The sequence below is a fragment of the Dreissena polymorpha genome, chromosome 7, assembly GCF_020536995.1.
Source record: "Dreissena polymorpha isolate Duluth1 chromosome 7, UMN_Dpol_1.0, whole genome shotgun sequence".
NCBI classification, from domain to species: Eukaryota; Metazoa; Mollusca; class Bivalvia; order Myida; family Dreissenidae; genus Dreissena; species Dreissena polymorpha.
The window spans coordinates 75,124,256-75,136,559 of record NC_068361.1 but is presented as its reverse complement, the minus strand read 5'-3'; positions in this window follow the sequence as shown (position 1 = coordinate 75,136,559).

Genomic DNA, 12,304 nt, shown 5'->3' with positions numbered 1-12,304 from the left:
TATGGGAGTTTTTTTGTTTGGTGGTGGTTGTTGGGGTGGCGGTGGTGGTGATGGTGATGGGTGGTGGGGTGGTGGTGGTGGTAGGAGAGGGGATGGTAGTGGTGGTGGTGTAGTTGTGGTGGTGGTGATAGGTGGTGGAGGTGGTGGTGGTAGTGGTTGAGGGTGTAGTTGTTGGTGGTGATGGTAGTGGTGGTGGCGGTGGTGGTGGTGGTGTTGGTGGTGGTGATGGTAGTGGTGTGGCGGTGGTGGGTGGTGGTGTGATGGTGGTGTGGTAGTGATGTTGATGGTTGGTAGTGGCGGAGGTGGTGGTGGTGGTAGTGGTGGTGGTGCTGCTGCTTGCAGCTTGTTTTAGTAGAACCATATATTATGATAATGGTTATGGTTTTAGAAATAACGGCGGACATAATGACTGTGTTGGTTGCGGTGATAGTTATGTTTTGGAAGGTAGTGATAGTCTTTGTTGTTATGGTGGTGGCCGAAGTGGTGGTCGTGATGGTGGTGGTGGTGAAGTGAAGGTGGTGATAGTTATGTTGGTGCTTGAGGTAGTTGCGGTAGTAGTACTAGCAGCAACAGCTTTAGCGTGCATGCACATATATACCACGGTATCCGTTACTTAATAGAACAGAACAGAATAGATATTTATAACGATTATAACGACTTGTGCATAGTACACCGTCTTTCTTAACCACATTATAATAGATATACCAGAAGGAAATGTGAAAATAAAGTGATAATACCGTAATAAGTAGTGTGCATACTATATTACATAATAAATGACAGCGGTGGAAAAACACAGGGTAATCACTTTTACAAGTTTTTATGTGACAGGGTGGCAATCAGCTATTATGCTTTAACATTTATGGGGAAAAAACACTAAAGATAAAAAAAAAATTACGTTTATCATGAGAATTATTATGTTAAGAAATAGAATGATAAAGCCTACATATATGTCAGTGGTTAAACATGACAGCACATTTTACAATCAAACATGTCTGTTGTGAATATGTATTATGATACAGATAGGTTCTATAAAATACAATGTTTACAATGGAGTATCAAATAAATAACATATGGATCTACATACATACGGATCGTGCTCTGTAAAAAGGCGGTTAAACGCACGTGCGTAGTGTCGTTCTAGATTAGTCTGTTCAGTCCGCAAAGATAAATCACACACGACACTTTCTGCTTTTATGATATTTTTCTTAGCACAAATTCAGTTTATGTGGGAATTCAGTTTAAGCACATGCAATAAACCCCCTTTTCACATAGCGCGACCCATATGGATTATTATGCTAATTATATTAACGTATACAAAATTATTATACACATTAGAATTATACGATTAGAAACAAACCATTGAACAAACAATTAGATAAACAAACAAGAAATAAAACCCGCTGAACATAATAATTCAATTGGTCGTATTTGTATTCTTTACAACATTCAATGTGAACTTTCGTATTAACAGGTCTTCTTTTACAAAAACAAGATTACTTAATAACTCTATCTTTATCACATGTTCTCATGAGGCTTATGAATAAATATGCTATTGGTCGCTTGGAATCATAAGATTGTATGTATTTTTTCCTGATATCTTCATAACAAGGGCAAATAACTTTCTTAGCAGTGCGATTATTACTAAATCAATCCGTTTGGATTCCTAATGGATGACTTGATATTCTTAATCTACAGAAGTAAAATCTGAGACTTTTAGGTAAGACATCTAAGTACCTTTCATATTCAAACGATAGTTTTGTTCAACATTTAAACTGGACTTTTAAGTGAGTGAAATAAATCTTGTTTAAAACAATCTATGACTCTGTATTTAAATTCAGTCAGGGATGCGTTTTTGTTAACATACCGATAATTTTCAAACACGTGCGCGAACCCATATTCATTTTGGAGATATTGTTACATGTGTTACCCAATGTCTCTTCACATTAATACAATCTTTGAGAGCCTCGTTTACAAACAACATTTAATATAATATTATTACTATCTTTATTTTCAAACCAATATTTAATTATTCTTATGTTTTTTTAGATATAAAGGGGATATCCGCCCAGTTCACCATATACTGCAACATGACGTGTATTACTTCTACTCTTAATAATCGTTTACAAAATTTAATGTCTTTCTAGTTCCTTTGATTCGGTATAACCTCAAACTTCAAAAGACTAGTGAAGTATTTGTGTTACAAATGCATCCAATAGTGACAAACTGTTTTTGGCGAAAAATCAATGTCGTTGCATTTACAAAATAGAACTTTTAATGATTTTAATGCTTTTCCATTGAGACGTTGTTTATTTTTTTTACAAAAGTTCCATGTGTGATTAAATACAGTACCTAGATAGTTAAATCATCAACTACTTCGATTGGTTTGCTATTGTAGGTCCATTTTTCGTTTGCTTATAACGCCCCATGTTTTTGAAAAACATTATTTTTGTTTTTGTTATATTTAAAGTTAGACCCCACATACAACTTTTTGAAATTATAAGATCTAAATGTCGCTGAGTTTCTTCAGAAGTTTTACCTAAAATAGCCACGTCATCAGCAAACAACAACCAAATCAGATTAAATCATCAATACTTAGTCCTACATCAATTTTGTACTGCAAATAAAGCTCTAAATCTTCAACTAATCGTGAAATCAACAGAGGGGACATTACCTCCCTTTGTCGTAAACCAACAGCGTTTTGAAATATTCATAATAAGAATAAGAATTCAGAATATTCACACACTATTTGCCTTTTGGTTCATGTCTTTAACAGTTCTAAGAAGTGTTCCATGTAATGTGTAAACATTTTTAATCATATTGCATTTCTATGAATATAATCAAAGCACATCATCATGTCAATCTATATCACGTAGTGCTTCATAATAATAAAGAAGTAATAAAATCGCATTTTTCATTGATCAGGCTTCATTAACATCATTATGTGTAAAAGAAGAATAACTCTCGCATTATAAAGTCTGTCATATATTAGAGTTGTATCACTTTGTACATACCGTTTATCGAAGAGTTCTGACTGAAAAGTGTAACATGGACATTTAGTCTTTTAAATGTCTATTTATTTTAAACAGTTTCCTTTTTCGATATTGTAGTCAGGGCACCTAGAAATAAAATGATGAAATGCTTTAAAGGCTTCTTAAATTGAAGCCGATTTGTTGAGATTTTAAAAGGCGGCGAACATAATTTGCTTAATAATCGTGTACACTTGATTTGATGATTGCAATCATAATATTGACAAAAAGAAAGAAAACGTGGGATGTAGCTAACGTTTTTATCACAAAGGACACAGCCGCTAATCGTTTGTAATAAAAAAGGTGATTGTTACTGAAACTGACAACGACAACGGCAATGGCGATTTTTAAAACGACTAAGACGACAAATGATAATGGCGACCAAAGATGATGACAACAACGACAACGACGCCGATGACGCCGATAACGACAACAACGACGACGACGACGATGAAGATGATGATGATGATGATGATGATGATGATGATGATGATGATTATGATGATGATGATGATGATGATGATGATGATGATGATGATGATGATGATGATGATGATGATGATGATGATGATGATGATGATGATACAGAGGAGGAGGAGGAGGAGGAGGAGGAGGAGGGTGAAGTTCGATAAATTGTCGAAGTATATGTCATATTCGCAAAACGGTGAAAAAAGTCTGCATTCTACACTGGAAACGGACTTCATAGCTATAAGCTGCCGTACATTCCCCACTTTGTATCTTTACGTATCTTGTTTAAAAATCAAACTTACGGCAGTCGCACCAAGTGCACTTTATTCCATTCTTCCTGCTCAGAGATCTCGAATAGTTTGCTCGTGTCAAGCGGCTTCATGACGTCGATAAGTCACGTGCTAAGAAATCGTTCAACGGAAGTAGATTTTCGGATTGAAAATTGAAGTATTTTTTAGTATTCGTTTTCCAATTCTGCTTAACTTTTATTCCCACTTGTCTATCGCACACTGTTACTGTTTAACCATGCGTGATTCATAAATTGCATACTAGTATTATACGAAAACAAGAATCCGTTCAATATCCCACACAGTTTGTGCGATTAATAATGTAACCATTAAATGATATTAAAATATCAGTTTGCTAAAATAAAAATCCTTTATAAATTTTGATTATCGTCTTCAATTTCGTCGCATGAATTATAGAACCATGAACAATGGGTTCGCATTCGATTAATTTGTGTACATATTTGCACAATATTTACATCTGTCAAGCAACTCAGAACTTTGTAGTTTATAGATATAGTTATTATCTGATTTTACAATAACGCTCTGATTTATTGAATTTAAGTTAAAGACGAGCGCCTTCAGCACTAATCACACTTCAAAATGTAGTATTGAAACGACTGTGTCAAAAATGTAGATAATATGATAGCAGAGAACAGATAATGGCGTTCAAATCTACAGACAATATTCGTATTGTGTCAACACTGAATTAACATTATTGTATCAATGATCAAGATTATAAATGTATCATTCGAATCGGTTATAAGATTTGCAAAAGGAAACAAATGCGTGAGACTTGTCGGCAATTAATACGCAGTTACGTCCCGTAATATATTTTTATTGTAGGCGGCGTTAGGATGGAAGTGTTCTACGAAGAAAATGAAGTCAATGATTGATAATGGAAATGGTGATGATGATTATGATGATGATGATGATGATGATGATGATGATGATGATGATGATGATGATGATGATGATGATGATGATGATATGATGTAGATATTTGTTTATGTGTCAAGTGATATTTTACTTTTCTAATACACGTTTTACTTTTGTATTTATGACTCATAAATTGGCTACGATAATATCTATGATACATGTACAAATCTAATACTGATATTTATTAAACATACTGTTCGGTGAAATTTATGGCACATGGATCACATTACATGCCGTGTGATATTAGCGAATTATACGTATCTTACTGATATTATCATTAACCCATTTAAGCCTAGTGGACTCTCCCATCCTTCTATATTGAATCATTTTATTTCCAAAATTAGGGATGAGTATATTTATTTCTGTATTTAGAATATTTCTTACAGAAATTCATTTAAGCAAACAGCGCAGACCCTGATGAGACGCCGCATCATGCGGCGTCTTATCTGGGTCTACGCTGTTTGCCAAGGCCTTTTTTCTAGACGCTAAGCATAGAATGGGTTAAATACGGTAAAGCTAAACACTTCTGCTCGAATTTTGCTGGACAAATTCGTTCTTATTACCCACTGGAAATGGTATATCTTTTTAATTCACTCTTATATATAAGCATATAAACTCATTTAGATAATGTATGCCAAATGCTAATATAAACAACGCAATCTTCTGAAAAGCGCAAGTGATAACATATTTGATATTTTTGTCAAATCTTAAATCATCGTTCAAATATTGTTTATTTATCTTTATCAATAATGAGCGTTAAGCAAATAAGAACCAAATCGGAGTGAATTCGTCTCGACTGTATTTGCACATGGAACTTAAAGCCAGTATATGTGTTGTACCTTTCATTTTAAGTACTAAACGCTATTGTATTGCATCGATTTTGAGGGCTCAGACATCCAAAAGAAATTGATTTATATGAGTCAATGTATAAAGCACTGTAATGAACTTCTATCAGACGTATATATTGAAGAGACCGTGAATTAATGTACATTGAAAACTTTTTCTCATTTTAACATGTTAAATAATGTATAAATATAACAAACTGCTCTACTTAACGAAATAAAAAATGGTCAAATAAGCCGAAAAATTATGTATGTGTGTACAGATCTGGAGAAGAATAAATATAGTTAATATACTCCTTTATGCAACGTTTTACGACGGCGATTCGTGTATACACAATAAGTAAGCAGATCACCGCAGAAAACACCGATTCATTAAGAAACGCAGGGAACAGAGTACACAATCTCTGAAGAAACAAAGTTTTAAGTGACCTCGCTTCTCTAAGAAGATGACGATGAAGACGATTATTTTTTCAGAGGATAATCACGCCGATAATTCTTCAGAAGACAACACAATCAATATTTTTAAGAAGAAAACAAAATCGAAAATTTGTCACAAAAAAAAATCAAATCGAAGATTTTACAAATGATACTGAAGTCGATGCTTTAAAAAAAGTGCAATCGATATTTTTTAAGAAGAAAATTAATGTCGAATATTTTTCAAAACAAAATGTAGTCGATGATCTTTCAAATGAAAATGGAATCTATGTTTTTCCGGTTGAAAAACCTCTCTAGAAGTTTAAGATAATTACCTGTATAGTGTAGGTGTGTATTGCACTTTCACGACAGTGAATGCATTTTTCCCCATTTGATTGCGGAGGAACAATTTGTATTCTGGCGTTGTCGTATCGCTAGGCGAGTAAAACACGGACCGCCTCGAACGCTCCATTGTCGCTTCTGCCGTTGATGTTGGGGGTTTGTTATTATTGTTGTCTTATTGTCTTTGTTTCAGTGGTGTTTTTGCCGCTTGTATTGTTATTGTCTATGTTGTTTAGGTAGCCGTATTGGTTTTTGTAATTCTACGTTTTAATACTTATGAAATTTTCATCATTGAGTGTTGCTAATTTAAATGCGGCCAGTCAAAATTTACGTGCATGCATTAATGTGTTAAAATTATACAAGAAATTAGAAGGAATTATTCCATTACTGATCCATTTTACAGACACTGACCATATACTAATTTTTAGTACACGAAGTTTAACTGTTATGATAAAATAATTAAAATACCTTATTTATGTATTCAACAATTAATGACATCATAAATCATTCTTTGACAAATAATTTCACGATGATTTAACTATGCACAGTAAGTTTTTTAAGTAGTGCACATTGGGTCTTACAACAAATTCATACCATATTCAGATTCAAACCATTTCTTTAACTCCAATTCATTTATTTCTGCTCCACTTAATTCCATTGTGAGTGGTGTGGTCTATCCATATATCTCATCCTAAGTCACAATTTTCATTAAACACATATTGTCCAATAAACAAACCACACTAACGCACTGCCCCTATCGGACAACAGAAATTTGCGTTCCCTTTTATTGCTTAAGCGAGCTGTACATACCGGTAGTTTATAAAGAGACTTTATTTGAACAGAATCTTTCCCACTCGATAAAAAGTAGTTTGTTTAATCTATTCAAACCAAATGTGATAATTGTATACACATCGAATCCTTCAAAACGCCCTGCTCTTTTTCCTCTGTAGTCTATATGCGTCGACAAAGTTTATAGAGCTGTTCGCTTTTTATAATCTCATGTTGCACTTTGTCAAATGTGTTGATCATATTAGCTCGACCAAATGTTGAATAACATTCTTTATTGGCACGCAATAAAAGCAATTGAATCGATGATCTAGTGAAATTATTCAATTCGTTGCGAATAGAGCGTCGATCGGCTCATTTGACCGCCAGCTGTTTACTGCAGCGATTTCATAATAAGAAATCGTCGCTTTCTTTTTCTGGCGCATTATTAAAGCGACTGCGTCGCCAGAATACACTAATGGGGTGTTTAATCCTTTTGTAAGATATTGATAACTCTACTGTACATAGAACTGCGCCTATCTGGAGGAGGAGGAGGGCGAGGGGGTGTTGGACGAGAAGGAGGAGGAGGGCGAGGAGGTGGGAGGAGAAGGAGGAAAAGGAGAACAACTAGTCGTTCGGAAAGTGATATTTTACTTTATTAAATATAAATATACGTTTTCTGTTCTATTTATGATATACATATCGACTATGAAATATATATGATACATGTAGGAATATAACACTAAAATTAATGAATCATGTTGTAATGTGACATGACACAGGGATCACATTACATGGCTTATATTTTTTGCGATATGTACGTATTTGAATGATATTTTGCAAATAAAACAGTTATAATTGTACAACTAATGTTGGGGTATTCCTGGACAACTTTGGCTTCTATAACGCAGTGGAAATGGTATATCTTTGTAATTTACTCTTATATATGTAAAATATACACTCATTGAGATGATATATGTCATTGTAAAAAAATCAACAACAGCGTTATCTTCTGAAAAGCGCAAATGATAAACTGTTATATCTTTGTTCAAATATCGTTTGTTTATTTATATCAATAAATGAGCGTTAAGCAAATAAAAACGGAAGTAATTCATCGAGTCTGTATTTGTACAATAAACTTAAAGCTAGTATATGTATTTCCCTTTCATTTTAAGTACTGAACGCTATTGCATTGCACCGATTGTGAGTGTTCAGACACCGAACATAAAGTGATTTAAATGAGTAATTGAATCTATGCATAACGCACTGTAATGAACTTCTATAAGATGTTTATATCGAGGAGGCCGTGCATAAACGTAGATTGAAAACAAATTTCCATTTTAACATGTTGAAGATTGTTGTAATAAAAGAAACTGCTCAAATTATACTAATAAAAACATCAATTATGCATGTCAAAATCTTAAAAAGAATTAATATAAATAGACCCCTTTATGCAACGATTTTTTCGAATGTGATTTGAGAATTAACAATAATTTAGCAGATCTTCGCAAATTACACCGATTTCATTACAGAACACACGTTCCAAAGGACGGTTTGGGAATATTGATATACGATCTCTTACTGCAGTGATTTATCTGCACGATGAAGATGCAAATAAAGTCGATTCTTTTTTTCAGAAGATAATCATACCGATGAATGTTCAGAAGACAATGAAGTCGATCACTTTACAGAAGACATTACAATCGATAATTGCTCAGAAGAAAACTAAATTAGAACATTTGTCAAAAGAAAATGACGTCGATGATTTTCGAATAAAATGGAAGCGTTATTTTTTCCGAAGTACATGAGGTCAATGATTTTTCATAATAAAAATGAAATCGAATTTTTTTCAGGACACGATGTCGATGATTTGTCTGTAGAAAAAAAAACATAAATAATTTTTGGGTGAAAATAAGCTCTAGAAGTAAAAGTTTATTACCTGTATATTGAAGGTGTGTACTGTACTTTCACGACAGTGAATGCATTTTTCTTCATTTGATTGCGGAGGAACAATTTGTATTCTGGCGTTGTCGTATCGTTAGGCGAGTAAAACACGGACCGCCTCGAACGCTCCATTGTCGCTCCTGCCGTCGATGTTGGGTGTTTCTTAGTGTTGTTGTTATTGCTGTTGTTGTCTTTGTTTTGGTTGTCTTTTTTGCTGTTTTTATTGTTATTGTCAATGTTGTTTATGTTGCCGTATTTGTTTTGCGTGCATGTTGTTATTGTTGATTTTTTTAATTCTAAGTTTTAACACTTGTGAAATCTTCATCATTGAGTGTCGTCAATTGAACTGCGTCCAATTAAAATTAGCTGCATGCATAAATGTGTTAAAGTTGTCCAAGAAAATATAAGAAATTATTTAATTATTACAGACATTGTCCATATACTAGTTTTAAGCATACGGGGTTTAACTGTTTTGCTAAAAAAATAAAGTACCTTCTTTATGCATGCAACAATTAATGACGTCATAAATCATTAATTGACAACTAAGTTCGCGATGTTTTAAACTATGCACAATAAGTTTTTTTAAGTAGTGTACACTGGGTTTAACTACAAATTCATACTGTAAACATACGCAAACTATTCCTTAACTCTAGTTCATTTATTTTTGTTCCACTTAATTCCATTGTGAGTGGTGTGGTCTATCCATATATCTCATCCGAATTCAATATTTTGATTAAACACCTATTGTCCAATAAACAAATCACACAAACGAAAGTCCCTATCGGACAACAGAAATTTGCGTTCCCTTTTATTGCTTTAGCGAACTGTACATACCGGTAGTTTATAATGAGACTTTGTTTGAACAGAATCTTTCCCACTCGATAAAAAGTAGTTTGTTTAATCTGTCCAAACTTAATGTGATAATTGTATACACATCGAATTCTTTAAAGCGCCCTGCTCTTGTTTCTCTGTAGTCTATATGCGTCGACGAAGTTTATAGAGCTGTTCGCTTTTTATAATCTCATGTTACACTTTGTCAAATGTGTTGATCATATTAGCTCGACCAAATGTTGAATAACATTCTTTATTGGAACGCAATAAAAGCAGTTGAATCGTTGATCGAGTGAAATTATTCAATTCGTTGCGAATAGAGCGTCGATCGGCTCATTTGACCGCCAGCTGTTTACTGCAGCGATTTCATAATAAGAAATCGCCTCTGTCTTTTTTCTTGCGCGTCATTAAAGCGACTGCGTCGCCAGAATACTCTAATAAGTTATTTTAATCCTTTTGTAAGGTACTGAAAACTCTACTGTACATAGAGCTGCTCGTATCTGGAGGAAAAGGAGGAGGCGAGGGTGGTGGGCGAGGAGGAGCAGGAGGAGGTGGAGGGAGAGGCAGAGGAGGAGGAGAAGGAGGATGAGGAGGAGGAGGATGAGGAGGAGGAGGAGGAGGAGGAGGAGGAGGCGGAGGAGGAGGAGGAGGAGGAGGAGGAGGAGGAGGAGGAGGAGGAGGAGGAGGAGGAGTGCATAAAGCTATATTTATACACGTTGGCTGTTATATTAATGTTACACATATTTACCAGGAAATATATATGATACATGAAGGACTATAACACTTATATTTATTAATCATGTTGTAATGTTACATGACACAGGGATCACATTACATGGCGTGTATTTTTAGCGATATTTACGTATTTGAATGATATTTTGCAAATAAAACAGTTTTAATTGTATAACTAGTATTGGAGTATTCATTGACAACTTCGTTTCTATAACGCAGTGGAAATGGTATATCTTTGAAATGTACTCTTATATATGTAAAATATACACTCATCGATATGATATATGTCATTGTAAAAAAATCAACAACAGCGTTATCTTCTGAAAAGCGCAAATGATAAACTATTATATCTTTGTTCAAACATCGTTTATTTATTTATATCAATAAATGAGCGTTAAGCAAATAAAAACGAACTCGGAATGAATTCATATCGTCTGTATTTGTACAATGAACTTAAAGCTAGTACTAGTATATGTTTTTTCCCTTTCATTTTTAAGTACTGAACGCTCTTGCATTGCACCGATTGTGAGTGTTCAGACACCGAACAGAAAGTGATTTATATGAGTGGTTGGGTCTATGCATAAAGCACTGGAATGAACTTCTATAAGATGTATATATTGAGGAGGCCGTGCATAAACGTAGATTGAAAACAACTTTCAATTTTAACATGTTGAAGATTGCTGTAATACATATATAAGAAACATGCTTTAATTATACTAATAAAAAAATCAATTATGAATATCAAAATCTGAAAAAGAATTAATATAAATAGACCCCTTTATGAAACGATTTTTCGAAGGTGATTCGAGCATTAAGAATAATTAAGCACATCATCGCAAATTATACTGATTAAAAAAACGTGCCAAAGGACGGTTGGGAACATTGATATACGATCTCTTAAAAAACTGCAGTGATCTCTCTGCACGATGAAGATGCCAATAAAGTAGATTGTTTTTTTGGGGGGAGAACATGATGTCGATGATTTTTCGGTCGAAAAAACATGTCACTTTTAGGTGAAAATAAGCTCAGAAGTTCAAGTTAAATACCTGTTTATTGAAGGTGTGTACTGTACTTTCACAACCATGAATGTATTTTTCCTCATTTGATTGCGGAGGAACAATTTGTATTCTGGCGTTGTCGTATCGCTAGGCGAGTAAAATACGGACCGGCTAGAGCGCTGCATTGTCGCTCCTGCCGTAGATGTTGGTTGTTTCTAAGTGTTGTTGTTGTTATTGCTATGGTTGTCTTTGTTTTTGTTGTCTTTGACTTTTGTAAATGGGCGTTGCAACACGTTTGAGAACACCATCATTCGGTGTTGCCAATTAAGTATCAGCCAATAAAAAATTGCAGCACGTAATCAAGTGTTCAATTACTCCATGAATACACCAGAAACTATTCAATTAATGATACATTTCACAGACAATGTCTTAATACCCTACTTTTTAGCATAAAAAGTGTAAATTTTATGCTAAAATAATTTAACCCTTAAAGCGCTGGAGCTGAATTTTAAAGGCCTTTGCAAACAGTTTGGATCCAGATGAGACGCCACAGAACGTGGCGTCTCATCTGGATCCAAACTGTTTGCTATTCTGATAGTATTCTTTGAAAAAAATTCGAAGAAAATGCTAATTTTAGAAATTCAACAGACGACATTTTAGCAGACGACAAATTTCCCAGCATGCAAAGGGTTAAGTATCCTCTTCTTAGTGCATTCAAA